Genomic DNA, 19,606 nt, shown 5'->3' with positions numbered 1-19,606 from the left:
TGAGTGAAGTAGGTGTTAAGACATCCCTAATAACGCAGAGCACCTGGACCCAATCAGAACTGGACTCAAAGACGAGGTAGACAGAGCAAGGCAAAATACAGCTTTATCAATCAAATAAAGCAGGGACAACATACAAGCTTAACAATTTTGACACTCGTATTTCAAACGATTACACAATAGTTTTGTTACCAAGTTGCATCATTATCCCTGTCACATCACATTATCAGTTTACAAAACCGTCGGGAATGGGGATAGGTTATTGGGATTCTCTACATATAGACTCTATAGATGTTACACGTTCCATTGGGTTACAACTATCCGATTGCTCCACCTAGGACACCTCTATTTTTATAAAGGTGAAAATACATCATCCCTACAACAAGTAATTGGTTGGCATACTACTTCATGAGCGGCATAGCACCAGGGACTCCGATAGGTGGGCTTTCTGCTAACCAACCTTGGACACTTGAAAGGTCATCAAGAGATGAGCCAGACTGGTACTAGTGGGAGAGGCGCCCATGGACCGTCTAATTATAGAAGTGACCATCCCTCATTCCTATTCCATGAGGCAGGGTGATCTCTTTGTACTTGGCCTTGTATGGCGTTTCGTGTCAGTTTGTCTGTGAAGGGACTACGGTAGGTGTCCTATCAGTGTTTACCTCTAATGAATAGGTAGTGGCTTCCAATTGTGGACCATGTGCAATGGGACTGTGTTTGGAATAGATTTTCATTTCATGATACATTATTTAGACGATAATGTCATAAAAGCAACATCCAAATCAATATTACATAACATCAGGGAAAAAAAGAATCTCAGAAGTAAAAATATATAAAAACAATACATAAAAAACTTGGGGTTCACAACTATTAAACAATCCATGATCCTCGTCATAAAATGAAAGTGCCCCAGCTTCATTGTAGGGGGTCTATGTCTCTTCGCTCTCACTCTCCATACCCAGACGAGATACTTACAACTAGCATGAACTGCAAACACATAGCTGGAATTAAGGCAGATAGAAATTGCCTCATTGGTTGGCCAACAACCTCGGGCCAAAAATAATTGCCTTAAGTATCGTACCTCCAATGGGAGTGTTGCTGGGCATGTCAATAGGACATGAACCATATTTTCATTCGCATTTCTAAACATTGGACACGCCGTAGATACATTCTCATTCCAACTGTGCCAAAGGCCTGCAGTCGGAAGTATTCCCACCCGTAGCTTGGTGTAGAGTGATCTTTCTGATTTCGGGTAGACATAATCTAGATCATTTTTATAATCCTCTGTCACCTTTATGCTGAAATAACGTGTCAAAAATGAAGATTCTGCCGCCCTAGTGTATTTGTATTTGTTTATTTATAGTGAAGTGCGCACCTTGCCCTGGGGCATCTGGGTGCATAATTTGAAGCAAATGGTTACACGTGGTTACAAGGTTACAGGCATTCAAAAGAAAGCGACTTTCCATCTGAGAGAAAGAACATAGCAATACAGAACAATAAAATATACGACAGTGCAAATTCCAAGTACAGAGTAATGTCGAAAGAGGGAAGTTACAAAGAAGAAACTTCTAATGGGTTATGCATTTTACAGCTTCCCATGTGGTGCCCAAGTGGTTTAGGGGGAGGAAGAGGGTGTATCAAGTTCGTGAAGCCAATGTTTGGCTGAGAGTGTAGGACTGGGAAACTGGCTCCTCCGGCTGTCTGAAGCTTGTAGTGAGGTAAGGATAGTGTGTGAACATGTGCAGCCCTCAGGGGTCTGCTAGCAGTGTCTCGTAGGAAGCGGGTGGACAGGTAAGCAGGGGCTAAGTTGTTCTAAGCATTGTGTGTTAGAACGAGAGTTTTGAGGGATATGCGAAGTGCGACAGGTAGCCAGTGAAGGTTACGTCTTGTGTTAGAGATGTGTGATCTCCTAGGGATTTTAAGTGCGGCCCTGATGGCATTGTTCTGAGTGACCTGTAGCTTGACCATGGTTCTTTGGCTAGTCCCTAGGTAGAAGGAATTACAGTAATCAATTTTGGATAAGATGATAGTTCTGGCAAGGATCATACAGTTGTCAGATGTCAGGAAGGGTCTGCAGGCGATGATGAGTTTTCAAGTGTAGGAAGAAGCTGAGACAACTGCATTCGTTTGTCTGTTGAGGGACAAAGTGGAGTCAAAGCAAACACTGAGTGTTTTAGTTACATTGAATACTTTGATAATGTTCCCGTGGTAAAAGTATTGTATTCAAGGTCCAGTTTAGTAAATTTGGAGTGGGAGCCTAAAATGAGTAACTCTGTTTTTTCATCATTGAGGCAGAGCCCATGATGAGCCATCCAGGCCTGGATGACTGTGTAGACTGCATTGAGTGCTTTAGAGTCCATTGCATAGTTGCCTATGATGGGAATGAGTATCTGGGTATCGTCCGCATAGTTAGTTTAAGAGACACCCAGATAGTCCAGTATATCCAAGAGCGGTTTTGTAAGCACATTGTATAGTGTGGGCGACACACAGGATCCCTGGGGACTCCACACGGGACGTGTGCTGGTTCAGCTGATGATGAGGGTGAAAAGACCCTCATGGTTCTGTTAGCCAAGAAGGAACTAATCCAAGATATGGCTGCATCCGAGAAGTGGGCAGCTATCTTCAGGTGGTGGCAGAGGATTTGATGATCGACCAAATCAAAAGCTGCTGAGAGATCAAGGAGATGCAGCAGTGCCTGCTTACCCTTGTCTTTCAGATCCTCAATTTGTGTTTTGAAGTCAATCAAGGCTGTCTCCGTCCCATGTCTGGGTCGGAAGCCTGATTGTCTGAGGCCTAGAAAATTGTTTTTTTCAAGGTAATCCTAAATTTGGAGATAGGCCACCTTGTCCAATATTTTAAGGAGGTAAGGTACCGTTGTGATGGGCCTGTAGTTGAATGGGTTACTCTGGTCTAGAGTGGGTTTTTTGTTGAGTGGGATAACCCACGCATCCTTGAGGCTATTAGGTACAGAACCAGATTTAAAGGAAGCATTTATAAAGGTGGTGATGAAAGGCGTGAGATCATGTGCAGCCTCCTTTATGATGGTGGCGGGGCAGGAGTCCCCTTGGCAGTTGGAAGGCTTAAGCTTCCTAATAATTGTTTCAACTTCCTCGTTGGAGAGGGGTGTGAAGCTGAAAGGCTTGAAGGAATGATTAGACGTGGGGATGTTGTACGACGGGGGGGGGTTACCTGTCGCATCAGATAGGTGGCTTCTTTTGGTGTCGATTTTAGCTTGAAGTAGTGCTATTTTGTCCAAGAGAGCCTTTTGGATGTTGGTACACCAAGCAGTGTCAGTGGTGAATGTTTCAAGGGGGGCTACCGGAGACTAACTCGTTAAGGATCTTAAAGAGTTCTTTTGTGTTTGATTGAGCTTGTACTATCCGTTGGTTGTATATGTCTTTTAGCGGCTAGTATGGCTTCTTTGTAGGTAAAAGAGGCAGTGGTAAGGTTATTTCTATAACTAGAGATGGAGCGCTTTTCCAATGTGCCACAGCTTTCCTTTTCTCTTTACGCAGGTTGCGTAGATGTGGGGTGAACCAGGTGTTGAGGTGGTTGCGAGGTTTTTGTTTGCGCAGTTTGAGTGGCGCAATGGTGTTAAGGGCTTTCAACATGGCATGATTGTAGGTGTCTACTAGGACAGTGGGGTCAGAGCAGGTAGTTGTAACTGTGTCCATAAGTGGGAGGATAAGTGGAAGAAGTTTCTCTACTGTGATATCCTTCTTACATCGCGTGTGGATGGGTGGTGCGAGGTTGGGTTTGGTTGTGGGTGGGTTGGAATTGATAGCGAAAATTATCTTATGATGATCCGACCAGGAGCAGGGGGTTACAGAAATCAAATTAAGCGAGCAGTTCATATCAGCGACCCAATCCAAGGTGCGACCCTTAATGTGGGTGGGCTCACTGATGTGTTGAGTGAGGCCGAAATCTGTTAGAGGGTTGGCCAGGTCAAGGGCTTTAGTATCATTCATATCTTGATAACCTAGATTGAGATCGCAGAGTAGTAGAATTTGTGACTTGGGCTTAGTATTGGTGGCTAAGATAGAAGAGATGTCTTCAGCGAACGAGGATATGGGACATGGGGCCTATAGATGAGATACACTGTCACAGTATGATTAAGTGAGATGGGTAATTTAATAGAGTAGTTCAGCTGAGGGGATACTCAGGCTGGAGACAAGTCTGAATTCAAGAGCTCTTGAATATGAAGGCTAATCCTCCTCCTTTGGTTTGATTGGTAGCCCTATCGCACCTGATGATGGAATAGTTATCTGGGATGGCCAAGGTCAAAGCAGGGCCTGATGCTGCATGCAATCAGGTTTCTGTGATAGCTTAAAAGTCTACATTTTCAGTCAAGATGAAATCAGCAATGTCTAAGGCATGGACACGGATGGAGCGGGCATTAATGAGTGCACCTTTGATCTTGGTGTCTCTGGCCATGCTAGGTGCCGGGGTGGCTGAAGCATTTTTGTTACATGAAGGGGCAGTCATTTTGTTTTTGTTAGGTCCTGGTGTTTTGGCGAGGGAGAAGTGGTTCTGGCAGTAGGACAGATGGTGACATCTGGAAGCTAATCTCTGGTTTCTGGATAAGGTTGCACAAGGTTGGCTGGGGTGGCTTAGTGTGGTCTGTCTGGTGGCAGTTCGAGGAGAGGCGGTATGCGGCAATAAGGGACTGCTGGCAGTGGTGTGATCCTGAGAGAAGGTAAGGCGGGGTTTGGTGTCGAACCTCACACGGCTTGTCTGTGGCATAGTGTGGTGTCTGTGTAGTGAAACTGGGCTATAGCAGGTCCGAGGTGGGTTGAGGGGTAGGTGGCAAAGGCGAGAGCCTAGCCTAAAGTTTCTACTGTGAGTGGGACAGGGTTGATTAGGTGTGCGTTTGGTTGCAAAATGTTGTAGCCAAAGGCCCAGAGCATTTAAGTAAGGGTTATGGGTTGTCATGGGGAGGGTGGGCAGTATATGCATCATTGTTTTACCGGTAGTAGGGTGGTGGTACTGAGAAGTAGTGGTGGAAGTGTGAGAGGTGTATTGTGACCAGGTCAGGACGCAGGTGAGCAGTAGGTGCGTGGTGGGAAGTAGTATGGGTAGTTGGGTGTGCTTTGGAGGTGATATCGCAATGAAGTGGCTGAGTGGATGGGTGACATAGGTACAGTGCATTTTATCAGCTTAGTCAATTGTTAATTAGGGGAGAGACAGTCACAATGCTGCCAGACCTACAATTAGGTAGAGATCACATGTAGGTACCACATTGAGTGGAATAGGGGTTTCCTCCCGTGAAGTCAACAGCTGGCTGGGTAAATCTAACAACTATGGCCATGCAGTATCCACGGAGTGGCTTGGAAAACTTTTAACCAGATCATTGTGTTCAGACACATCCTAAGCTAGGTAGTCAAAATGAGGAATACAAACAATGAGAGGCAATAGGCAGATAATCAGCAAAGAGGGGTTCAGCCCAGAATAGACTGAGCTACGTAGTCAAAATGAGGAATACAAACAATGAGAGGCAATAGGCAGATAATCAGCAAAGAGGGGTTCAGCCCAGAATAGACTGAGCTAGGTAGCCAAATGAGGAATACAAACAATGAGAGGCAATAGGCATATAGCCAAATGCGGAATACAAACAATGAGAGGCAATAGGCATATAGCCAAATGCGGAATACAAACAATGAGAGGCAATAGGCATATAGCCAAATGCGGAATACAAACAGTGGGAGGCAATAGGCAGATAATCAGCAAAGAGGGTTTCAGCCCAGAATAGACTGGGCTAGGTAGCCAAATGCGGAATACAAATAATTAAAGGCAGCAGACAAGTGAGCAGTGTGGCACGGACTCTTGATTTGACTAAAGATAATAGGTAACTCATGAGCCACAATGAGAAGACATTCGCGGCCAAGGTAGACAGTTCAAACAGCATGTGCTTCTGGAACGATAGTGCTGCTAAGAGTAAAGCATAGACCCGGTGTCGAACATTGTGGGGAATAGCGCAGGTAGTATGTGACAAACAGCGGGGAGCATTGTGATACAAGTACATTAGGGGTAGGCATATGCAGCATACGGTGGAGCACGTAAGTAACACAGTTCGTAAAGTACCTTGGCTTGCAGCTGTGAGGTGAAGGGAAAGTCCCTGAGCAGACGAACAGGGGTCCTGGCTGACGGCTGGGAAGGCTGGGACAGGGAGTTTGTCTTTGTGCCGGCCTTCGTGCAGGAGGCCGGCTTACGCCTGCCGGATCAAGATTGGCCCAATTTAGAACACATGCGACCAATGGTGGGGCCCCAAGCTTTGCCAATGCAGCAGCCTTTATCACTGCCTTTATCTCCCAAGCCCAGGTCTCCTAGCAATCCCTTGAAGTGCACAACTCAAAGCAGGGATAGGGCCCTGCTTCATTAACCACATCCATCAAGCATCTTTACACTTTTGTAATTGGCAATTTGACCACAATCGAGTCCAGTAATAGACAGGTCGCAATTGCCAAATTGCTGCATCCCTGTTTCTAAGACTATAGACAGATTTGGTGTGGAAGATGGTAACCCTAAGATATTTTTGAGATATTTATTTTCTACAATTTCAAGCAAACTAACACCTGCATGTCCCCATAACTCCGCTTCGTATATAGCAACCTCTTGCCTGGGCTTTATAGGCTTCAAGTTAGACACGCACTGCATCATTGTCCTGTTCAACCGTGTATCGTGCAAGAGCACTGCCATACCTGTCCAATGTTATCCTTGCTTTGTCTATATGTGCTTTCCAACTACAGGATGACATTACCCTCACTCCTAAATAATCATACAAATCAACCTGCACAAATGGACCCTCATCCAGCACCATCCAGCTTATTGTGGTATATTCCTGTACAATAATAGATTTTCCTGTATTTATTGAGAACTTCGCTAAAATTGATGCAAGTGTTACGTTTTCTTTTACAACTGGGGACACTCTTGAGTTATTCTTCATGTATCTTTTGGCTTCTAGCTTGACAGCACCTGGCTAACAAAGGTTGTTGTGCCTGTTATAAACTTTAATCTGGCAGCATAATGCTTGCCTCTTGGGATCTACTATCTTGTGCCTTCACCTCAACATTCAAGTCCTCCCTTATTTCACTTTAGCCTTGGCACTTATCAGCTTCTGTCTGAGCTCTGCACAAGTCGGTATATCTAGGGATTTATCATTTTGAGTTCGCTAGACGTCTTGAGGCCTTCGTTTATTTAAAAGCATGCTGCAACTTTCATTTTGAAGAAAATGGCTGACCAATTTTACTTGTAGTTTCATGTCAGTCAGCTGTATTGGCATGTCTTTCATGTTGCATTCAGATTATATATTAGTTATGTTAGTATTCTTCATGTCATGTGGATGCCATGTTAATGTGCTTCATGTATAAATGCATACATTACCTATTGAACGTGTCCATGTGAATTTCACATGTGCTTCATGTATTAATGCATGCTCTTGTTACTGTTACGTTAGTTTAACTGCTGTTGCTTCCGCTTAAATTGTCTCTATGTCCTGCTGTATCTGCCTGGGATAAGGGTGGTACGGTTGCATCCGTGAGTTACGTTTCACACCTGTGCGGTTTTGGGCCAGGGGAGGGGCAGAACCCATAGATTATGTATTTATCTGCCTCCCAACAAGGGTGTTGGGCATGTTTGCTTAATTCTATGGTTTAAAACATATGGGTAATCCACTTACCTGGGCTAAGAACAAAATCCTATTACAATATTGTTTGTAGAACTTGTCTGAACTGAACGAATTTGATGTCCCAACGTGTGTGCATGCTACAGAGTAAAGTATTCAAAGTAACAAGGCGTACACAAAAACGTCAACCAATACCACTCGCTCGAACACACCTAGACAAATGCGAGAACCTGAAAGGCCCAGTCGGGTTTATTTGCAACCTGATTGCACTGCATTATGGCACAGGCTACCGGAGAACCATGGTAATGTGTGTCTGATGTCGACACTTCCCTATGGCGGGTCATATCTTGTACAGTTCACTCCCTATCGGATATACTTGAATTGACTGTTGCCTGCATAGTACATTCTGGGATGGCAGTGGAAAGTCGTTGCTGGTGTTATTGCGGCTATGGCTCAAGCCACAGAGTTCAGGAAGTGCATTTGGCAGTTCAGACATCTTTAGATTGAGCTATACAAAAACAGCTTCTACTGATGCCAAACTAATTACAGGTACCATTGAAAGTAAGATTTACCATACTTCAGGGCTGAAACAATTCAGAAGAACGTGCTGAAGGGAGAGATTGCATTAGTCCTGACATCTGACCACCACACAGTCGACAAACAAGTACCTTTAAATGGATTTATGGGGCCTTCAATAACCCTAGGGACCATTTAGTGGTTAAAAGGACGAGACTGCTTTGACACTACTAGGATCTGGGCAAGTAATATTATTCGGCCTGTGGATCTTCTTGGACAGGTTGGAATTTATTTAAAGACAATGTTAAACATGTGGTAGGGGAACCTTTGATTAGCTCCATTCAGAGCTTCTCACACTATGTCAATTTCCTAATTCCAAAATGCTAATTGCCAAAAAGCAGAAAATAATAAAAAATGCCACTTGGCTTGCATCATCCATACTGACATTGCAGCAATCACAATACCGATAAGGAGACATTTTCCCACAGCTCTCTAGGGAGGGTAGTGAAACCATCTATCCTAAGGGCAAGACACATTTCCAACGTACAGACAGACCAAACTCTTTTGGTAGCAATGGCAGAGCAGTCAGGCACCACTGAGAGGAGAAAAGGCTGGTGGGACAGGTACAGAGTGTCCCAATAGAGAACCCAAAAGTGGACACTACACAAAATTAATGAACACGTTATTATACTGTTACACATAAAAAACATACAGTTAAAATAAGTACTTTAGTTGGATAAACTAGAGCGGTCTATAAATATAAATATATATATATATATATAAACAGGAAATGTCTTAAGAAGACCCTTCGCGCACCGAAAGCTAAATGTAGTACCTATACCTGGTGGTAGACTCCTCTACAATACCTTACACAGTCATGTTCAGGATCACCATTGCCAACCCATGGACAGTTGGCATATTCCTCACACACACTTATGTACAATAAAGGCAGTAAAATCATAGGAAACAAACTAGGCATGGTCGCAATATGCCACCTTCTGTGCAAGGCCACTATGGTTGTGATAGGCACAGTATACAAGCTCGAAAACATATTATGTACTTAATTATAGCAACTCGAGGGATAGAAGGGGTAAAAGGGACCTTAAATGTCAGGCTATACATAGAGGCAGTCTCCAGTTAGTCTGAATGCATTCTTAGAAATATCTGGATACAAAATAACTAAGCTTAGATACCAGACAAGAGTGCAGTCTAGTTATCTATTATAGTAAATTCTCCAATTCACAGTTAAGTTCTAAAAATCTAAAACTCTGGTGAGAAACATCTAGGGCCCCTGAAAATTATCAAAAGTCAGATGAATGGCATTTTTTTAATCACTTTGCAGTTCCAATGTTTAAGAAAATGTCTTACTAATAATAAATCGGACACAGTTCATAGGCAAATCACAGTTAACAGTTAAGCCTGGTAAGGCCCTGTTCTACTGAATAGGGAACAGTAAATGAGACTTCCCTTCAATATTTCAGTTTCAGGTTTGAGGCCCAGCAAGCCAGAGAGGGATGGATATCTAGCAAAAGATGGGGCAATGAAAGTTAATGGTAATACCCGGTAGAAGGGGGCTGCAAAAACCAAGTACTCCTGGACCAAGAGGACCAATGAAGACTATTGCAAGGAATATATCTGGATCCCAGGACTGGAGGTCAATTACTTATGGTGCCAATCCCACGTCGGGAGGAACAGATGGATGTGACCTAGGATGGAGCTGAGGCAGAGGACTGTCGACCCACCTATCTGCTAGGCAGGAGACTTCCTACTTCAAGGCAGTTAGTCAAGGAAGACTTTGCAGGGATGGAGCATAGCAACAATCCAGAAAGGTCAAATCATTCTTATTAGGCATAGAGTCTAAAGCTTGCAGGCATTTGATACCATCGGTGGTAAAATTAGTGTGCACCACCTTGCACTAAGTCTGATGATTGTATCCAAAGAGGACCCGAATAAAAGGGCATGATTGCAAGCTAGTTCGCCATGTTTTAGATGTATGCTTTAACAAACAAAGGATAGGCACATTGTTGCACGTGCTTGCAGGTGGTGGTAGCCACCCAGAGACATTAAAAAAAACTACAGAACCCTGCATATCTAATACTAGCATATCTTAATGCGTTTTACTAAAGTGCGCCTGTGGTAGGACTAGAAAAGACTCCATCTTCGGTGTACAGGGTTCCAAGTCTTAGCTTTGACCTTAACTACCCAAAAGGTTTGGTACAAATAACAGAGCAGCAAGGCTTAGTCTAGGAGGGACAAGAACTCAGGGCACGCCTATAGTCAAGAATAATCTCCCACATTATAGTATTATAAAAATAAATTATAAATACTTAAGCAACAAAAAATATTATACTTACAGGTAAGTACATTTTTCACATTTATACAGTAAGACTTTTAAGCATTACTCAAGGCAATAGTCACTTTAGATGAATAAAGATAAGATCAATTCTTCTAGGCAACAATTAGTAAACCAACACAGATACTGGTAAGTACTTTTTAGAAGTCTATAATTTAGGAAGTCCAACCCTATCTGGGAACAAGTGTCTCAGAGTCGGGAGGCGGCACTGGGGTACCAGTGCCCCTACACAGCAGAACAAAGGAAGGTCGATGCTGTCAAAGTTGTCAAAAACTGCACTTTTCTTCTATGTTGCTGATAAGTAAAATGTTTAACACAAAGGTGGTTCAAGGAGGTCAGGTAGACCCTGTAAAGGATTTCAGACCAAAGGACCAGGCCTGGAGAACACATTGGGTTGTACACACCAATGTGTCTCAGGAAGCTCAGGATGCGTCTGATTCAACTCAGGTAAGTACCTAGGTGTGTGTCAGTACCTTTTCTTGAAGAAATAAGAATGTTTCAATAGTGGGTCCCCAGATGAAGCGACAGCAGCTCCTGTTTGGATTTTTGGCCTGGAAGCTGAAAAAGGAACTTTTGTCAGGAGCAGACGGTCAGCTTCTTTGGATGGGATGCTCAGCAGATCTTGACGAGATTGGCTCGTTGGGATTCGGCACAGGCTTGGGTTCAGTGTCTGTTGGTGCACAGCAAACGTCTGTCCGTTTCTTGGTCCACGACTTGGAAGGGGAGACTGGCTCAGAGCGGCAAAGAGTCACTGGAGGTCTAGCAGGAAGCCCACAAAGGTCCAGCCAAAACCGCGCTTCAGGAGACCATGCACAGCAGATAGGTCCAGGTTCCAAGGTATTGTGGAATTACAGCCCAGGAGGGATGCAGCTCTTCAAGGGATGGCTCAAAATGCAGCTTGTCCCAATACTGGTTGATCCCACCAGTCCAGGGGAGGAAGTCATCTAGTCTAGATGTTCCCTGTCGATCAGAAGAGGAGGCTGGAGCTGTAGCATTCACTCACCAGTGGCTGGCTGTGGCGGCAGACGTCTTCCTTCCTCAGATTCTGCATTCCATAGGTCAATCACCATTCAAGCCAGACATACAAATCTGGGGCCTGGCTTGTCCAAAAGGATAGCCAGCCTTCCAGTCCGAACTGGATCCAGACAGCCACACTGCAGAACATGGTAGTCAAAGGGCCTTGGCGGATTTCACAATTAAGCCTGCCAAAGACAAAAACTATCAAGACCGCCCCAAACCAGCTAGGTAGAATATGGCTCAAGTCATCAAGAATTGTCAAAAAAAGACTGCCACCATTTTAGTACAATGGTAGCCCGTGTGTCCCTTACCACAGCTGTGACTGCAGCCCGCGTGTACATTTCACAGAAGTAGAAAACATCCACTGCCACCAGCCACTTAGATGAACTTGTCACTGTGACTAGAAAATTAAAAGCAAAGTGGAAAAAGGGATACATTGTGTCCCCTCAGCACTCCACAGAAGGTGGAGTGTGCCAATTCCACAAAATAAAGTTAAGTAGGAAAGAAAGTATCCCCTTGTCCTTGTAAACAATAGTTATCACACGGAAAATAAAAAGGGCAGCTCAAAGAGCTCCCAGCAACACTGCACAGAATGTGCTGTGTACTTCAATAATAAATTGCAGATGCCTTAAAAAGTGGAGGAAAGCACAACTCCAAAAAGATGCAACAAAAAGGGTACAAAAAGATTCCTAGAGATAGAGTAAGAGACTGAGCCAGTGTGGAAAAAGGGTCCCACTCACTCAGGATAGCCGATTGAAAACCCAAGTCCAGCAAAAAGTGCTGGGGGACTCAGAAGTGGGGAGAATATTGCACAAAAAATGAAATTCTACCCAACAGCAGATATACCCAGTGATGCTGAGCTACCAAGTAACCAAACTCTGAATATGCTTTTCCACTGCTGCCTGATCTGCCTTTTTAGGCTGAGCATCATATGACTGCATGAGCCCGTTGTCTGGGTGGTCTCTGTTCTGGTGTGCCTGGCTATCTTAGTGCTGCCTGTCTGCTTCGTTGCACTTGAAATGTTTGATATATGATATGTGGCAATTATAACGCACCTGTTCACAAGTGTTTCTAGGCATGACAAGACAAGGAGGGGGAAACAAGGTAGGACAAAATAACGTTCTTACTAGGCCTTGTGGCAATCAGATCGCGCAAGTGTGGGGAAGGGTGAGAAGCGCCAGGGGGAGGTGGAAGTGCATTTTTTCACAAGTGCAACCAGCGGGTTGCTCATAAGTGCATAGAGAAGGGACTGTAGGGTTGCAGATACAGACCCTAAGTGCTGGAGAGCCCAATAGCAGTGCGAGGGGAATTGGACATGCAGCAGCCTGGGACAGAGTTCAGAAGGTGACCAGTGCACGGAGCAGTCAGGTGCATCAGCAGGAGAGAGGAAGAGAGAAAGCGGAATTGAAAAGGAAGGTCTTGAGTTGCTCCGTAACCAGAGGCGGTTCTGCTCAAGTTTGAGAGAGGCAGAGAGGCCGTTCCAGAGGGAGGCACCAGCGAGGAGATCGATCTGCCCCCAACTCTCTGCTTGGAGAAGCGCCTGACCCTCAGAGTTGGAGGTGGATGAGCAGAGAGCTCCAGAAGGAAGATGTTTTGGAAGAAAAAGTTGGAGGTAGACTGGTCCCAGGCCCCGGAAGCATTGTTCAACTGTCTCTGCTGCCTGGGATGCCTCTTTACACTGAGAATTAGACGACTTTCCAAAAGTAGTTCGTCAGTTGGGTGGCATGATGATTGAATTACAGGTTTGGTGTGTCTTGCAAAATCAGTGCTGCCTCTGCTTGGTTATGCTTGAAGCCTTTGATGTCGTTCAACTTCTCAGTTGTTCTCACTCCATCTTTACACAGGGAATCCGACACCTTAACAAAAAGGAGATTTGTCTCTTGGATGCCATGATGATTGAATTACAGGTTTCTTGTCACTGCAGATGTATACTTCTTGAGTGTATTTTGTTTGGATGGTTCAGCCTTTGTTGGCTTATAGTCCTCTCAAGGGCGACTCTTATGTGCCAGTGTTCTGTTTGTGCTCGGATCTGCACTCCAAGTGCCTCTATTGTGGCTGAAACAATAATGACTGAATAGTTTTCATAAATGTATGAAGTTCATAAATTGAAAATGAATGAGTAACTACTTTGAATGTATGAAGCTAATACGTGGAAAATGAATGAATAACCACTACAGATTGAATAACAGATATACGGTCAATGCTATGTATGAAATTAATACATGGAGAATAAATCCATATACAATTTAAAACACTAAGTCTTTCTCCTTACATTTGGTGCTGGGCTCGCACAAATTACAAGTGACAACACAAGAGGAAAAATACCTCGAGTGTCAATAAGAATTGTTTACTTTTCGTGTATTACTTGTACTAACGTTTGGCGCATTCTTATCTTTTATTATATTGGTTTGTTAAGCATATTTTGAGCTATTGTTATGGTTGTTTGTTGAGCAAAATAGCTATAGTTTCACCCATCAAGGACACCACTTTAGCAAAATAAAATGGAGCAAAGTAAGCAGGTATCATTATTTCTTCCATCGGGGTGCCATTTTAGCAACTTTAAACTCTCTTAGATTTCTCGTGAAAGGTAACCCCTACTATACTCCTGAACCCTCTAGATATGTCCCCCTGTTATACTCCTGAGCCCTCTAGATATGTCCCCCTGTTATACTCCTGAGCCCTCTAGATATGTCCCCCTGCTATACTCCTGAGCCCTCTAGATATGTCCCCCTGTTATACTTCTGAGCCCTTTAGAAATTTCCCCAGCTATACTCCCAAGCCCTCTAGATATTTCCCGCTGTTATACTCCTGAGCCCTCTAGACATTTCCCCCTGCTATACTCCTGAGCCCTCTAGACATTTCCCCCTGCTATACTCCTGAGCCCTCTAGACATTTCCCCCTGCTATACTCCTGAGCCCTCTAGACATTTCCCCCTGCTATACTCCTGAGCCCTCTAGACATTTCCCCCTTCCTTTCTATAGCGGACAATCGGAAAGAAACTTTCAGAAATGTACATTAGATTAAGGCATTAGATGTTTAGAAATCTACAATGCTTTTCAGGCTATATGCACACCTTACAGATTTCCAGAGCTCATTAGGCATAAACTTTAATGAATGTTATGGTAACTCGGGCATCGATTGTACATCCGCGGTTTCACTGACCAACTCTATAATCCTACCAAACATATTTGGGCAGTGGATGTTGGTGCACATTATTGACATTTTTGGGATTTTCTTAAATTAGCCGAGATTATGGTGAGGATTTAAATTTTTTGTGCTCCGCGTGGTGGGTATGCACAATATCCTAGTGAGTATTTTACTGATGAAATTCCCACAGAGGCCTTACTCATTTCTTACTTCGCCATGTCATTTAGAATTGAATGCCAGCATAGGAACGGTGGAGTGGGGAGCAGAGAGCCCTTGGCGGTAAAGGAGAACATTCCTTTGGAGTGGACACACCAGCTGCTTTCACAGTCTGAGCCAGATGCTTCTGCAGTAGTTTGTGCAATCCATACTTCTTCCAACCCAGTTATTCATGCCAAGCCGAAGATTCATTTTTCACTTAAAGTTCCTCTTCAGATCAGGCAGTAGTACTACAAGAGTTCAAATAACGTACCATGTCTGAATTATTTGCCAGACGCGCAGAGGGCTGATAAGCAATGTCTGCTCTTTGAAACCCAGTTTTCCATGAGCCTTTATTTTCTTCAGTAGCATCAATCAGATTTCGCATGACCTCTAAATAACTTTCTCTGCACACGAGTACTATTGCTTTTTCTCTGCACACGAGTACTATTGCTAGGTACTGCGGCAGATCTTGAATGCTTGGATTGGTTCAGGCAGTAAGAAGCACCTAGAAAACAGTTGTGTTTTTAGTCAATGTATTTGTAGAACGGGGTGCAAGTTGCACCCTTTTATACTGAAGCGGTTTGGGAGGGGGCAATTCTTTTCCACATTCCATACAGTGATGATAGTGCATAAAGTATTAATGCTCTTAAACTGCCTCACCCCTGGGTCACTTGCGCCAATGTGCGTACGAAAGGAAACCATTTCCACAGTTATGTTAATGTTAAAGGGCATTTGAACTGCACACTATCACCACCAGAGTGGTCCCCTGGCGCTCTTGCGGCTCTGAAAGAGGAAGGGATGGGGAGGAGGGGTTAGTGGGAGGAAGCTGGAAAAGTGCAAGAGAGCACTGATGTGCTGTTAGCGGCCTAAGCACGGTGGGTCCGTTGGCTGGGCCTGGGGTGTTTGCGGCAGGTAGTCGTCGTGTACTGTTGTGCGAGTGTGTGTTTTTGTTTTGTTGTTGCAATGTAGTGAAGTTTGTGCGGTTTATTGTGCTGCAGGTTTGTGGCTGTGTTTGGTTTGGAGTTTGAGAGGTGTATGGAGAGGAGGAAATTGTTAGTGCAATTGGTTAGTTGGCATCTCTATCCTGAATAGAGGTGCTGGTCTTCTGCAATCTCCCCAGATGGGTTTCGAGAGCACCCCTGCGCCTCTTTCCTGATCTGGGTCTGTCTGGCCTTCAAGGTCCCTTTCACATCTGGCCCCCAGCCTCCCTCACAGCCCTACCTGTCTTCCCTTCCCACTCATACGGCCAGAGCACCTGCCAATGTCCACGGCTCAGTTTGTGTGGCGATTGCCAATATCCTGACAATTCCACAACACTGTGGTACATGGTGGTAACTAAGGGGCAAGTGTTGGTGTTGGGTGGGATTAGGGTGGGGTTGTTGACTCAGTCTCCATGGGTGTCGCCTGTGTTCCACTCTACCTGGCGTCACTCATCCAGGTGCTGTGGGAGCTTCCCAGTCGGTTCTGGGAGTTGTCCGTGTCTACTCTAGTTTAGACATCCCTTTTCCTTTCTGTTTCGGTTTTCAGTTTGAGTCTGTGGTGTTGAAGAGCCAGGTTGTTAGTAGTTTCCTAAATTTTAGGTGATCTTTGGTGTTTCTCATTTCTTTTGGGATGTTGTTCCAGGTTTTTGCGGCTAAGTGGTAGAAGGAGGTGCCTCTCAGTTTTTTCTTGAGGTATGGTTTTGGTTCCAGGCAGATTTCGCTGCTTGACCTGAGGAGTCTTGTTGGCTTGTAAATTGTTATTTTCTTTTGTAGGAATTCTGCCCCTTGTCCACTAATTACCCTGTGTGTTATGCACATTGTTTTGAAGGTGATGCAATGTTTTACTGGGAGCCAGTGTAATGTTTTTAGGGCAGCAGTGATGCGTTCTCTTCTTGATAGTTTGAGGAGTAGTCTGGCTGCTGTATTTTGGATCCGTCGTAGTTTCTTCAGGAGGTATTCTGGTATTCCGAGGTAGAGGCTGTTTGCATAGTCAATTTTTGACATGAGGAGGGTGACGATAGTGAGTGTTTTGTGCATGAAGGAGAGGAAAGGTAGGATTCTTCTTGCCGTGTCGAGGAGGAAAAACATTTGACCATTGCATTTATTTGTGGTTCTAAGGTTAGGGAGTTCATCAGGACTCCCAGTTTTTTTACTACCTTAGATGGTGAGGTTTCCATTTTCATTGGCCACGGGATGGCGGTTTCGTTCTCTTGGTCTTTGGATATGATCATGATTTGTCTTTCCTGGGTTGATTTTCAGATTGTTGGCAGTCATCCAGTTGAAGACTTCTTTTAGAAACTCGATTAGGGTTGAATGATCGATTTGGGTGTCTTTGATTTTATGGATGATTTGAGTATCATCTGCGTAGTTGTAGCATGTGATGTCATACTTTTTGAAGATTCTGATAACCGTAGTCTGGTAGATGTTGAAGTACAGTGGCGATAGTGAGGATCTTTGTGGCACTCCACAGTCGTTAACTCTTGGAGTGGATTTGAAGGGTTTAATCCAAACGGTTTCTGTTCTGTCTGCTAGGGATTATTTAGTCCAGACTAGTGCTCTGTCTGTTATGACTATGTCTTCTAGTCTTTTGGTTAGGGTGTCATGACTAACTGTGTCGAAGGCTGCAGAGATGTCGAGTAGAAGAAGGGCTGAGGTTGTGTTTGAGTCTGTGTTCGTTTTTAGGTCGTCCCAGGTGGTTAGTAGTGCCATTTCCGTTCCTCTTGCGGGTTTGAAACCGACTTGAGCCTGGTCTAGCAGGTGGTGTTTTTCTACGTGTTCTTGAGTTAGTTTATATAAATAGGTTTCCAGGAGCTTTGCCGGGTAGGTAATGTTTTAAATTGGCCTGTAGTTGGAGGTCTTCTACGTTGGCACTTGTGTTTTTTGAAGTGGTTTGATATATGCTGATTTGAAGGTCCTCGGTACAGTTCCTGTTGCTAGTGATAGGTTCAGAAGGTTTCTGTAGTATTCTGCTGGCGTTCCTTGTGCAAGGATTGATTTGTAGATGTCCAGGGGACAGGGATCCGTTGGTGATCCAGCTTTCTTGCTTAGTTTTACCAGCATTGCAAATGCCTCTGCTAATATTTCAGGAAAGTTTTGGAATTTGTGCTGAGGTTCTGTGATGGGTTCACTTGGTAACATGTTGTGGTTGGTTGGTATGTTTTGTCGGATGTCACTGATTTTTTTTCTTGAAGTGGTCTACCAGGTCGTTGCATAGTTTCTGAGGGGGTTGAGGTGCCGTCACAGCCTGGTGGGTTTCTCATCTCTTTAATGATGTTAAACATTTCTTTTTGTGTGTTGGTGACATTGGTGATTCTGTCATCATAATGCCTTCTCTTCGCCTTTTGAATTTCCTTCTTGTATGTGCGGATTTGTCTCTGGAACAGTGTTTTTTGTCTGGATTGTATTCTTTCCTCCATTTCAGTTCCATCTTCTTGTTTTCCTTTTTCATGGTGCTTAATAGTGGAGGGAACCATTTTGCCGTTGCTCTTTTTTTTGATGGGGTGAATGGTTTTTCTGGGGAGATCTTGTCAATTGTGTCTGCAATCCATTTGTGTAGTAGCTCCACTTTCCCGTCTAGGTCAGCTAGCTCTTGTTCTGTAGTTGAGGGTTTGGTTAACTCCAGTTGTTCCAATAGGTTGCTTTCTTTGACATGTTTCCAGTTTCTTTTTGTGGTGGTTGTGAGTTTAGGAGGTTGTGATGCAAACTTGAGTAGGCAGAGTGATCACGAATGGGATGATGAGATGGTCGCTCCACAGTATTTGTATCGGCGGTGCCGTGGTGATGAGTTTTTCATTGGCGAAAATTGCGTCGAGGGTGGGTCCTGCTGAGTGTGTTGCCCCTTTGACAAGTTGTCGTAGTTTCATGGTAGTGAGTTGTTCAGTCAGTGAGTTTTGGTAGTTGGCGTGACTGTCTTCAAACCAGATGTTGAAGTCCCCCAGGATGATTAGGTGTTCGTGTTTGATGGCCATGTTGGTGATGGCTTCTATGAAGTTGTAGACGAAGGGTGCATCATATGTCGGTGGTCTGTACACCAGGGTGAAAGTGACATTGGTTTTTGGGCTTGCTGTTAGGTGTATTTCTATGGTTTCGCAGTTGAGGATGCTGAGCGGTTCGTCTGTTTTTATTTTCAGTTGTCCTTTGAATGCTATTGCGATGCCTCCTCCTTTTTTGTTTTTCCTGTTTATTTGAAGGCATTTGAAGTTGGTTGGAAGGCAGCTTTGGAGTGTGATTTTGTAGTGGTCGCCCAGCCATGTTTCTGTGATGATCAGGAAGTCAATGCCGTTGTCATTGGTTAGGTTGAAGATTTCTATTGAGTGTTTTGAGAAGAATAATTATAGGGAACATTGCCTCTATGTCCAACATGCTGGGAACCTCTTTTCCGACTCCTAAATATTCCCCCTGTTCCAGCACTGCAGGTTACTTGCAGCTCACGCTTGTCTAGGGATTGGGATGGAATGGTGACCACAAATGTAAAGTCGGTGCTGCCTGTAGCTACAAGCACAGTAAAGATGGTGTAGGTCAGGAAGGACTCCGCGTGAGCCAAGTCTATCAATGCTCGGACGTATTTGGTACCTCATTCAGAACTTCATCAGCTCCATGCTCTTCAGCAGGATAAGCTCAGTGGCGACACGCTTGCCTTGGAAGCAAGACGATGCTGAGCAACGCAGGTTCGATCCCCAGGCCCGCACTTAGAAACCTCTGGGTATTAAGCGCGTAATAAATTACCAATTACAATTGCAATTTCTCATGTGAAACATACCACAACCAGGAGCGACA

General features: G+C 44.3%; 1 protein-coding gene across 3 annotated transcripts in view; it reads right to left on the bottom strand.

Moving 5' to 3' along the window:
• The window catches only part of PTPRA (protein tyrosine phosphatase receptor type A), an 874,792-nt gene that overhangs the window by 130,111 nt on the left and 725,075 nt on the right, over positions 1 to 19,606 (bottom strand). The gene's annotated exons all lie outside the window — the stretch shown is intronic.

This window comes from Ambystoma mexicanum, chromosome 6q (assembly GCF_040938575.1).
Source record: "Ambystoma mexicanum isolate Mex_15411 chromosome 6q, UKY_AmexF1_1, whole genome shotgun sequence".
Lineage (NCBI taxonomy): Eukaryota > Metazoa > Chordata > Amphibia > Caudata > Ambystomatidae > Ambystoma > Ambystoma mexicanum.
This window is presented reverse-complemented; position numbering and strand designations above follow the sequence as displayed.